This window comes from Labeo rohita, chromosome 8 (genome assembly GCF_022985175.1).
Source record: "Labeo rohita strain BAU-BD-2019 chromosome 8, IGBB_LRoh.1.0, whole genome shotgun sequence".
NCBI classification, from domain to species: Eukaryota; Metazoa; Chordata; class Actinopteri; order Cypriniformes; family Cyprinidae; genus Labeo; species Labeo rohita.
In genome coordinates this window covers 2,041,999-2,054,485 of record NC_066876.1, presented here as the reverse complement: position 1 = coordinate 2,054,485, position 12,487 = coordinate 2,041,999, and the positions used below count along the sequence as shown (strand labels likewise).

Below are 12,487 nucleotides of genomic sequence, written 5' to 3'. Positions count from 1 at the left end.
AGTGGGAAGGGCCTCGTATTTATACGTTCATGATTGGCTGCAGCTGTGAGTGTGGTGAGTGAGGTGGAGCGTGAGAAATGTAGTCCGGGGTGTAGTGTAACAGTCTGTGCAATGGCAAGACGACCTCTGGTGGCGAGCGGACTGAGAATCAGGACCAGATGGAGGGCGGAGCAGACGGAGCCGGGGCCCGCCAGGGCGGAGCAGAAGGAACAGGAGCCCTCCAGGGCGGAGCAGATGGAGCAGGAGCCCACCAGGGCGAAGGAGATGGAGCAGAAGACCTCCACGGCAGAGCAGATGGGGCAAGAGCCCACCAGGCTTGGGCAGACCAGCACAGGACAGCAGACGGCCACCAGGATAAAGTAGTCGGAGCAGAGTCCCACGGCAGAGAATGGGACCTGAGGAAAACAGAGACAGAAGAGACAGACAGAGCAGCAAGAACAGAGGCAGAGAACGCAATGGGCTTATTAGCAGTCTCTATGGGCACTGAACAGGCAGACAGTTCATAAATAGGCTGAGGACAGGACAAGAGTTTGTAGATGACCTCTTTGTTCAGCTCAGAACGGGCCTTGAGTTCATAACTGGCCTCCATGACTGTGACAGGAAGGGCAGAGAGTTCAATGATGGCCTCCATAGCCGAGACAGGATGGGCAGAGTTCAATGACGGCCTCCATAGCCGTGACAGGATGGACAGAGGGTTCATAGATTGCCTCCTTGGCCATGACAGGAAAGACAGGGCATTCACAGCCAGCCTCCATGGCCAGAGCAGGACAAGAGGATAGTTCATGTATGGGTGCCACTACCGTAACCAGAGCTGAAGTAAAAGACATCACTTCAGGAGGTTCTGCAGCATATGTCGCCACCTCCATAGGGTCGGGAAAGGGCACCGCCGCCTCTGGAGATTCTGGAGTGGGTACTGCCACTACTGGAGGTTCTGCAGCTTCAGACGCCACCTCTGGGAAACCTCCCGTGGACGTCGCTGTCTCTGGAACTTCAGTGGTAGTGAATGCAGTCCATAGACACCAGAAAGCAATCCCCCATATGGGAAGTGCTGCAGACAAGGGGATTACTTCTGGGACAGGAGGGTTGGTGAGTGCTGGTTTAGGGATACCAGCAGCATGCGAAGACACCAGCAGAGGATCCCTCACACTGTATACCAGACTGGAATTACGTATGACTGACCTTGATGATCTGGGTGCAGCAGACAGGACATGGCGTTACTCTAGATGATCAGACGTGATGTGTCGTGACTCTGGACAATCAGACGTGACGTGTCGAGGCTCTGGGAGATCAGCTGAGATGTGACGAGGCTCTGGGAGATCAGCTGAGATGTGACGAGGCTCTGGGAGGTCAGACAGGACGTGTCGAGCTCTGACTTGACTTGACTCAGGAACATCAGCTGTAACTTGACTTGACTCAGGAAGAGCAGCTCTGACTTCACTTGACTCAGCAACAACAGCTGTACCTTGGCTTGACTTAGGACGAGCAGCTCTGACTTGACTCTGGACAGCTGTGACATTACATGACTCAGGGATGGCAGCAGTGACATGACGGAACATTGTTGTCACCACCATTTTGTGAACGGGCTCAACTGTCACCGCCATCATGTGAGCGCGCTCCGGTGCGGCCGCCATTTCACGAGCAGGTTTAATCACTGGAGTAGCGATCAATATACTTGATTGTCCCGGGGCTTTTGGATGACTAAACTTCGCGGCCGCCATTACCGCGTTGTTGCATTCCTCCTCCATGACACCCATAGTGAATAATGAGCCCACACACAGCAAAGCATAGTCAATAAACTGACAGAGAAACAACTGCGGACCCTTGTGTATGAGCCGTGATTTCAAAGGCTGATTAATGCCCTCGCAGAAAAAGTCGATCAAAACACAGTCTGGCAGATCAGAAAAATAAGACAGATCTAAATACTCTTGTACACAGTCCTCGAGCAACCGTGTGCCCTGCTCGAGGGCTAATAACAGTCTTGCAGTGTCCATACCTGGCCAATGTCCACGTGAAAAGCTGCTGGATGCTTGTGCGGCCGGGTATTCTGTTACGAAGTGACAGAAGCGAGAAGCGGACGGATCAGACAATGGCAAACAGGTATATGAGGGCTAGAAACAAGAGTAATCCGTGAAACAGGCGAGGGTTGATCAACGGCGAACGTAATCCAGGGGGGCTAGGCAAAAGGGTAATTCGATAAACATGCAAGAGATCATAGGAGGAGCAAACAGAGTCCGAAATGGCAAGACAAAGGGTCAAATCCATGACAGGCGATAATAAATCCAGGGCAGGCTGCTGACGAGACAAGACGACATAACCAGACTAGAAAACAAGACTCGAATGACAAAAACTAGGAAAACAAGAAATAAGTAGACTTGGCAAATTGGGAAGTGGCTCCGTAAAGACGCTAACACCAGGTTAGTGCTAAAAACGTTGCAATACTCAGCCCAGAATAGTGGGAAAGGCCTCGTATTTATACCGTTTGTGATTGGTTGCAGCTGTGAGCGTGGTGAGTGACGTGGAGCATGGGAAATGTAGTCCGGGGTGTAGTGCAACAGTCTGTGTAATGGCAAGGCAACCTCTGGTGGCGAGCGGACTGAGAATCAGAACCAGATTTGTGACACTATGTATTTAGACTAGTGTTTTTCATACGAATACCTAGGAACCATATTACATTTTTATCATGGTGTTAAGGTGCTATATTTGTGGTTTTTAACTGTTATTATCATAATCTATGGATGATACTATGGAATGAGCAAACAGCAAGAATAATTAAATTTCACCATATAAAAATGAGGTTGCTACATTTTTTACAGATATTAATGATTTTGATAATGAACATAAATCTACATCTGCATCCTAACTCAAGCTACTATCAAATGTGTATTTCTAAGGGACAAAAAAAATGCTATCTTATTATTATTATCAGGTAACATAAACCTGTGTCTTGATTTGAAAATATATTACTCATTAAAACATGCAAAACTAACAAATAATTTTTTTCTATTAAGATATTTATTTTGTTAAGGAAAAATGACTGGAAAAAGTGTGAAGAATTTAAAAAACATGAATTATTTGTCATGTTCTGACCATAAAGAATATTTTAAAGCCATATTTAACCGTCTGGTTTTTACAACTTTCACAATGAAGCAAAAATCTGCCTTTAAACTTAAAAGAAATAAAAGTTTGACATTTATTGTGATAATTATCAATATCAACTAATACAAAAAAAAGATTATTGTAATAATTTTTGGGCCATATCGCCCAGCCCTATACACAACACTATTTATACATTTATTTAATTAACACACATACTTCTTATCTACATTTCTTATTGAATTTGTACAAAACATACATGTACCCACAAATACCATCTGCTGTATTTCGCATATTGTGTATTTTTAAAAATGTTTCTGTATATTTACACTGACCAAAATTATAAAAACAACACAAAATGTTTTTGCCCCCATTTTTCATGAGCTGAACTCAAAGATCTAAGACTTTTTCTATGTACACAACAGGCGTATTTCTCTCAAATATTGTTCACAAATCTGTCTAAATCTGTGTTAGTGAGCACTTCTCCTTTGCCGAGATAATCCATCCACCTCACAGGTGTGGCACATCAAGACGCTGTTTAGACAACTTGATTATTGCACAGGTGTGCCTTAGGCTTAGGAACTGTATGTAGGATATGTGCATTCAGTCACTTAATGTCATCTTCCCATTCATTAAACTGTGACAGGTGAGTTACTGCACAAAGACAGTCATTGCAACACTGTAAAGTGATGAAACTATGGAGCCATGTGAATTTTAAAACCAGCCGGTTGCCAATCGTATGTTTGGAGCAAAAAGTCAGTTTACGATTTATGGCCGGTCAACAAGGTGATGTAGACAGTGCAGTGTTGTCATGGTAACACAAAGTTAAGATAAAAAGGAAATTACACCATCCTTAATTATTCTTCTCACCAAGTACAGTATGTTTGGCCACATTACAAAACACATTTGCCCTGCTCTCTCCACAATTCCTACATCAAGGCAACTGCTCATTAGAGCTAGTAGGTCTTAAGAATACACACCTTTTATTCTTAAATTCACCCTAACCTATTAATTCTAATATAACTTGGTGCAAACATAGGCTTCCTTATTGATGTTATACATGTTAATTTGGGAATAAGGGTTGGCCCATAGTTTACCCACAACATGCACTTTATATGCAGATGTATAGATCTGAAGGAGAAACAAAATACTGCATCTCCTTCAAATACCTTTTGTCCCTAAAGTAAGTGCCCCAGCAACAGTGTTTTACCATATTAAATTCTTCAAAATTATACTGAAAATTATCTAAACTTGCAAGGTTTCACAGATTTAGAGAGGATCAAATGCTTGTCTTATAATACGGTGGATAGCAACAACCAGTGAGGCAGGATTGGTCAGTAATGTTTTTCACTCACTTGTTAACTTATCAAATAATTATTAATTTTGCACATTGAATATAGTATTTGCACATTGTCAAATACCTGGTTACTAGAAATAACACTTTACACATAACACTGAATGCACCAAACTGAAAAGTTACATAAGAACTTATGATTTCATCCAGCAGCTCTCCATCCAAACGTTTGACCCCCCCTTGACAAATCCAGAAATGTCTAACCAATGTGTCTATGATCATCTAAGAAAACTGTAAAGCAGGTAGAAGTAATGATTACAGAAGACACAAAGATCTTTCCTTTCTAGATAAAAGATACTGAGGATATGAGGAGGAGGGTAACATGCTAAATTCACATCAGCTCATTTAACACTCGCTGTGTGTCGTTTTCACAGCATCTCTCCCTTATGTGCTTCTCACACAAACACACACTCACACTAACATTCTGCTCTTGCACAAGCTGAACCATCTCTCACTTGCCACCCACTCTATTACTGAGCTGTGCAGGCATGAACACACACACACACACACACACACACACACACACACAATACACATACACAAACCCTTTGCATGCACAAGTATCTCGGTGCTCAAAGGCAAAGACTTGCACCTTACGCACCATTTGTACAAAGTGTGTAGCATACACATGCAAGTACAATGTGTAGTTACACACACACTTAAAAAGAATACATTTGTATACATCATATTACATTTTCACACACACAACGCACCCCAATTAATCAAACTGCTTTAAATCAATATGCATTAATAACATTTGGGCTATTTTAATGCCCAATTGCATTAAACCACACCTAAACTTTAACCATCGCAAACTAATAAACAAATATCAAACTCACACAGTCATGTCACATTATGGTCACAGTGATGCATATGAAATCCTAAAATATATAGCGAGATAAAAACAACTGCTGGCACATTCAAAGCGCATGTCCACTCACATGGGGAGGCATGCCCTCTCTCTCTCTCTCTCTCTCTCCCTCACACACACACACACTCACTACACACACACAAACATATTCTCCATTAAAAGCATTTATAACTGCGCAATATGTTCTGCAAACACCTCTGAGGTATGTAAATCACAGAAATATGCAGAATTTTTTTAACAACCAGCTGCAGTTCACACTCACACTAATAACACAAATACATGTTTTTAAAACATCACATATATTGCATAGCATACATATATAACGTATTATTTCGTAACGCGTTTTTATCTCTTTCCATACACATACAGTACAGTATTATAGGATTATAAGCACAGTTTTTTTTTTTTTTTTTTTTTTTTTCATTTATTTCTGAAATACTTTACGTATCATTAAGTATACCGGGTTTTTACACTTACCTTGATTTTTTTCTCCCTTTATCTTGCTTGTTGGTGTTTTCTCGTCTCTATGTTGCAGGTTTATGATTGTTAAATGGGCGGTAGCAGGTTGCAGTATTTCTTTGTCTCAGAAAGGGAATGCGCCTGACGTTCTGTATATGTTTTCCCTTCTTCTGTTCTTTTCTGTTATTACGTTTGTGTAGAATTCAGCGATATGCAGGTTGTTTGCGGTGAGGAAGATGCTTTCATTTTCCTCTGGGTGCACTGCCCTCCCTCCCAATAGCCTGTAGGAGTGAGTCATCAGCTCTCAACCAATTAGACGCCGAGAATCTGAATCTAATTAGAATCTCAAGAAGGCTTGCTGAGAGATAGTGGGCCGGGCAGACTATAAAAGGAGACCAGATGTGCAAATAATAATAATAATAATAATAATAATAATAATAAATAATAATAATAAATAGTAAAATAAAATAAATAATAATATTTAACGTATACATATATATATATCCTATAGTTATGCCTTTGTATTGAAGGTCCAAATTATAGAGCACAAGTTTAACACAACCGTAGTTGATCCAAAGTGCTTTACAATAAAAAATAAATCTGAATTTAAAAGAATAAAAGAAAAAGAGGGGAAAAAAGACAAAAGAAAACAAGTATCAAAAACAATTAAAATGTAAATACATAAAACACAAATTTAACACCAAAAACTATTCAGTGTACATACACAGCATCACTCAGATGCTAGAGAGTAATAATCTTTAAACTGGATTTAAAAGCATCCAGTGATGGAGAATCTCTGATGTTGAAAAGGTAGACTGTTCCACAGCTTTGGGGCTTATGAGGTGCTTTCCAATTGACAGGGTCCTTACGCAGTCTTTTCTACTCCGTGAGCACGGAGTGTCTGCTGAAGTGGACTTTTGCCGACAGCAATAGCTCATTTGCAAGGTCATCAAAGAAAGGCAATGACAGGGTCATGCGGATCATATACATGCATATAAGCACATTATGTTTCTAATAAATATTTTTCTTTAAAAATACTAAAACAGCCAATATGCTAGTAATATGAATGCTAATACACAACCAGTGAATAGTGAACACAGTATTCTATAATCTAAAGTGTTACAGAAAATACATTTTGAGCTGGTAAACTTTGTATGTGTGTGTTCTTAATTCATCGTCTAATTGAAATGCAGTGGTCTCATCTTTCTTTGCCACTCTCAGATGCATAGTAAACACTCCTGTGATAAATAAAGTAAAATAAAAACTTTTACTTTGCCATACCTATTCATACAATAGAATGTCCTAACATTCATCACTATAACCATTCATAAATACCATAGTTCTGTCAGGACCACTGTTGTCAAAATGTGGACAGTTAGCATACAGTTTGGTTTGGCGGGATGGTTCTGTTCTGGGCAAAAAAAACTCCCTGCCCATCCATGCAGCATATCATGAATGAGCAGGGAGAACAGCAATAATAAACCCCCAGGGTAAACAGAACAGAACAAAGCAGATATCATTAATGTACTTAATGATATTTAAGTGTAAGACATTATTCAGATAAAAAGTCTGATTCACTGAGGAATATCAGAAGCCAAGTCCTGACTTTGGCAAAAGGAGGAGTTGGGGATGTAGGAGGGTGTTTTGCTGCTGAGCAAGCGACAAAGCTGCCAAGTAATACTGAATAGAGCGTATATAGGAATGCTGTGATAGGTGTCGTATTCCTATAGGTAGATGTGATCAGCTGAGTATCAGCTGATGCAAGCTTGACTCACATGACCTGCCAGAACTAACGCTATATGCTTAATTTTGTAACCACCTTTTTCCTAAGTAACCAATAAACAGCGGCATGATGGATTCTAACTTCCGTTTGGGTGCTCTCGTCTTCTATTCTCCATAGAAAAAAAAAAAAAAGGTTGAAGTGAAACTTTTTCTATTTAATGAAATAAAAAAATGCACGCAGGGTTAAGCTGTGCTATTGTTGGCTGGCAAAGCAACAGTAAAGGAATTACTGTAAAGTACTTGTTTTGCAAAACTTACCAGTAAACCTGTCCATGTCCGGCACTGTATGCATGGCTTGCAGCATTTAAGTTAAAATACTGTTCGTGAAATAATAAAATAATGTGTTTTCAATCTGGTTTCAATGCAGCAAACCGCAGGCAGGCATTAAACTATGGCAGGCATGTTACTGCAAAAAGACGTTATTGAGACACTGTAAAGTGATGAAACTATGATCTCTCGTGCTTTTTAAAACCAGTTTCATAGGTGTAACGTCATGTTATTGGCTCAGAAAATGTTAATTTGATTAGAAACACCAGACACCGTAAATGTAAAACACCATTCCAGTCTGTCGAGACTTCTGCATTTAGAAAAAGGTGGATAAAAACAATATTTATCAATACATGAATAACCCATCTTCTACGACAGTACATAGATTGTGTACAGTTTGTACAGTAGAAAAACCATTACACCTATAGAATGAACCCATAAAACATGGAGACCCAATGTGTGTGTGCTGTATATGTGCTCTCTTCTTTTGTATTTGACCCAGAGTTAAATCAGCCTTGCTGGTGAATGGTGGAAAAATGCACTAGGAGTATAAGTATGAAGGCATCCTTAAGACCTCTGGGGGGAGCTCTCTGAGCACTGGTGTTTCCTATGATGTGTGTTTTGTTTGCAAAATGGTGCTGTGCATCTGATCACCTTGTGGTCTACTAATTGCAGTACACATAGTGTAATGTCAAACATATGGTGTAAATACTATATATTTCTGTAAATAATAACTTCTTGGGAAGCTGTACATGGTGGGTGCCATTTTCTTTATATATAATAGCTTTTTCTTGTGTTTTGAGTAGATGCAGTATTTTGTTGTAATTTTTTATTTTATTTATTTATTTATTATTTCTTGTCCAGGTAATGTAGTTTTCCTTGTGGAAACCTGGTTCTTTCTGATTGTTGTTTTTGGCAGTGAAAGCCTTGCCTCCATTTTATTTTTTCAGTTTATTTTATGTTCAGTTTATTCGGGCTGCAGGTCCAGCAGGGGTTTTAGGTAGGGGGAGTGATTTACCAACACTCTCTCAACCCTCAATGCCATCACTGAGGTGAACATCACTGAGGTCTTGAGCAAGGCACTGAACCTCCAACTGCTCCCAGGACAGGTGAAATGCAGAGCACAATTCAAGTCACAACCTTTCCTTTCCTTGTTTAGGCAGAAAAGTGAAAGCATAAAAAGAATTACTGTGTGACCTGTCTTTTTTGTTTCACCTTACATACACTCAGTAATATATAGAAATAAAAATTTGTACAATAGGGCATAATGGTTCTCTCTTATGTAACACACCTAAACTAAATCATGAGAGAGACAAATAATACAAAGAATTAGTGATAAAAGAGCATTAAACTCACAATTTTAAAAGAAAAAACATACAAGCATACATGTGGGCAGACTTTATAAAATGCATGTATCTTTGCCCAATGATCTTTTTTCATAAGTTTAATGGAGGGATAGGCAAAGTTGGTCCTGGAGTGCCGATGATCTGCAGAGTTTAGTTCCAACTCTAATCAAACACACCTGAACAAGCTAATCAAGGTCTTCAGGATTAAAACGGCTACAGGCAGGTGACGTTTTTTTTCAGGGTTGGAACTAAACTCTGCAGGACATCGGCACTCCAGGACCAGCGTTGTCTATCCCTGGTTTAATGCATTGTAATAGTTATATATCAGGGGTGGCGAACTCCGGTCCTGGAGAGCCGCAGCCCTGCAGGGTTCATCTCCAACCCTAATTAAAACTCACCTGTCTGTTGCTTTCTAGTGACCCTTCAGACCTTGATTAGCTTGTTCAGGTGCATTTGATTAGGGTTGAAGCAAAACTATGCAGGGCTGCGGCTCTCTAGGACCGACGTTTGCCACCCCTGGAATATACTATTGTTTCTTTTTGACATGTGGTCTGTCTGAGGTGTGATGATGGCGCCGCTGATGGCTGCCTCCGTGTCTCCGCAGTTGTTTTTATGTTTTTGTTAGTTTGTCCTGTTTTCAGTTATATTCCTACAATTAATTTTACCAGGGACGAACTGCTGGACATTCAGATTCAGATTACGACTATTCTGATGTTTTGCTGGACAGTGTAGTTGGCAGAGCGGTGGCGCTGATTAAACAATCTAGGACACGCAGGCGGGAGAAGCGAGCCAGTGTTGTGCCCAATTCTGACCCCCGCCAGATTACTACCCCCCCTAGTATTGGTAGGTTTAGGCTTTGGTGTGGGGGAGGGGTTAGGTTTAGAGGTGGGGTTAGGATTAGGCAATCAGGTAACGATTTCAACTAGAGGGGGTAATAATTTGGCAGGGGTCGAAAATGGGCACAACACCAGCACTCGTTAAGCTTTGACAGTGTGGATTTCGAATGCCACTGCCTAGCATACAACAAAACGGACAAACTTCTGCTCTCCTGGACAAATAAGATTTTTTCAAATTCTGCTGCTCTGTGTTTCACAGAAACCTGGCTAAATGACGTGATACCGGACAGCACGCCTTATCTGCCAGGCTACCAAAGCGGATCGCGACGCAGAAATTATGTTTTTTGAGGAAAACATTTCATCATTTTTCTCCAAATAATGGACTGATATGGTGGCCCTATTTTGAACTTTAAAAATGCAGTTTAAATGCGACTTCAAACGATCCCAAATGTGGTTGTAAATGATCCCGGCCAAGGAAGAAGGGTCTTATCTAGCAAAATGATCTTATATAATGATGAAAAAAAATACAATTAAAAACTTTTTTATTCTTAAACACTCATCTTGCCTTGCAGTCCTTGAACTCTGTATACTCTGGCTCAAGACAGTTAGGGTATGTCGATATGGTAGGATATGTTCTGACCCAGTCTTTGCAAAGTGAACATGCAAAAAAAAACAAAGGTAAAACAGCGATATAGGATGATTTTGAAGTTTAGGGAGAACAGGAGATGGGAGTTTTTCGACATACCCTAACTGTCACAAACAGGAACAGAAACAGTCCAGGCAGAGTAAGACAGGCGTTCGGCATTAAAAAGTATATAAATTGTATTATTTATAATAAAATAACCAATTGTTACGCTAGATAAGACCCTTCTTCCTTGGCTGGTATAGTTTACAACCGCATTTGGGATTGTTTGAAGCCGTATTTCAGCTGCATTTTGGAAGTTCAAAATCGGGGCACCATATCAGTACATTATATGGGGAAAAATGCTGAAATGTTTTCCTCAAAAAACATAATTTCTTTATAACTGAAGAAAGAAAGACATCGTGGATGACAATTAGTGAGTGAATTATTTGTAAATTGTTGTTCTGGAAGTGGCGTTCTCCTTTAAGGACTGTAAAGAGATGGATTAATGAAACACAGAGTTTTACAAGCCTGTTTCCAATGCACCGATTGGAGTGTTTTTGAAGCTGCTGCAAACGATCTGGACGAGCTCACAGAAACTGTAACTTCATATATCAGTTTCTGTAAAGATATGTGCATCCCTACCAGAACTCATTAATCTTACACTGGTGACAAACCATGGTTCACTGCAAAACTCAGACAGCTTCGTCATGCCAAAGAAGATGCTAACAGGAATGGGGATAGAGTCTTTTATAAACAGGCCAAATACACACTGGAAAAGGAGAACAGACTGGCAAAGAGGAATTATTCTGAAAAGTTAAGGATGCAGTTCTCTTCTAGTGACTCAGCATCAGTGTGGAAAGGTCTGAAATACATCACCAACTACAAGACACCATCCCCCAGCACTGTGGAGAATCAACAACTGGCAGACGATCTGAAGGAGTTTTATTGCAGGTTTGAAAAAACACCCCACACCTGCTCTGAACACCTCTCCACACAATCATTAACACCTCTAGCATCCCCCCTCTCCCCCACACCTGCACTTCAGATCAGCAAAGATAATGTGCACCAGGTCTTCCAGAAGCAGAAGAGGAAAAAAGCACCAGGCCCAGATTGTGTGACACCAGCCTGTCTGAGATCCTGTGCTGACCAGCAGGCCCCCATCTTCACACAGATTTTCAACAGATCATTGGAGCTGTGTGAAGTCCCTTCATGCTTCAAACACTCCTCCATCATCCCCATCCCAAAGAAACCCAAAATCACAGGACTAAGTGACTACGGACCTGTGGCTCTAACGTCTGTGGTCATGAAGGCACTTGAAAAACTAATGCTGGCCCACCTGAAGCACATTACTTAACCCTTGCTGGATGCTCTCCAGTTTGCCTACAGAGCAAACAGGTCTGTGGATGATGCAGTCAACATGGGACTGCAGTATGTTCTGCAACATCTAGACAGACCAGGGACTTATGTAAGGATCCTGTTTGTGGACTTCAGCTCAGCTTTTAACACTATCATCCCAAACACTTCTCCTGCCCAAATTAACTCAGCTCTCCATGCCCACCTCAGTGTCAGTGGATCACCAGCTTCCTGACTGATAGGCAGCAGCTAGTAAAGCTGGGAAACTTGTCATCCAGCACCCGCCCAATCAGCACTGGCACCCCCCAGGTTTGCGTCCTCTCACCACTGCTCTTCTACCTCTATATGAATGACTGCACTTCAAAGGATACCTCTGTCAAGCTCCTCAAGTTTGCAGATGACACCACACTTATCAGCCTCATTCAAGATGGTGACAAGTCTGCCTACAGACAGGAGGTTAAAGAGCTGGCTGTCTGGTGCAGTCTTAACAACCTGGAGCTC

The 12,487-nt window shown here is 41.1% G+C and overlaps 1 protein-coding gene across 2 annotated transcripts in view; it reads right to left on the bottom strand.

The window, feature by feature from the left end:
• prickle2a (prickle homolog 2a) overlaps positions 1 to 6,038 on the bottom strand; it is an 85,890-nt gene extending 79,852 nt beyond the window's left edge. For both annotated transcript variants that reach the window (XM_051117762.1, XM_051117760.1), the window contains exon 1: positions 5,796 to 6,038. The gene's annotated coding sequence lies outside the window, so the exon portion shown is untranslated. The remainder of the gene's footprint in view (positions 1 to 5,795) is intronic.
• Between the last annotated feature and the right edge of the window lie 6,449 nt (positions 6,039 to 12,487).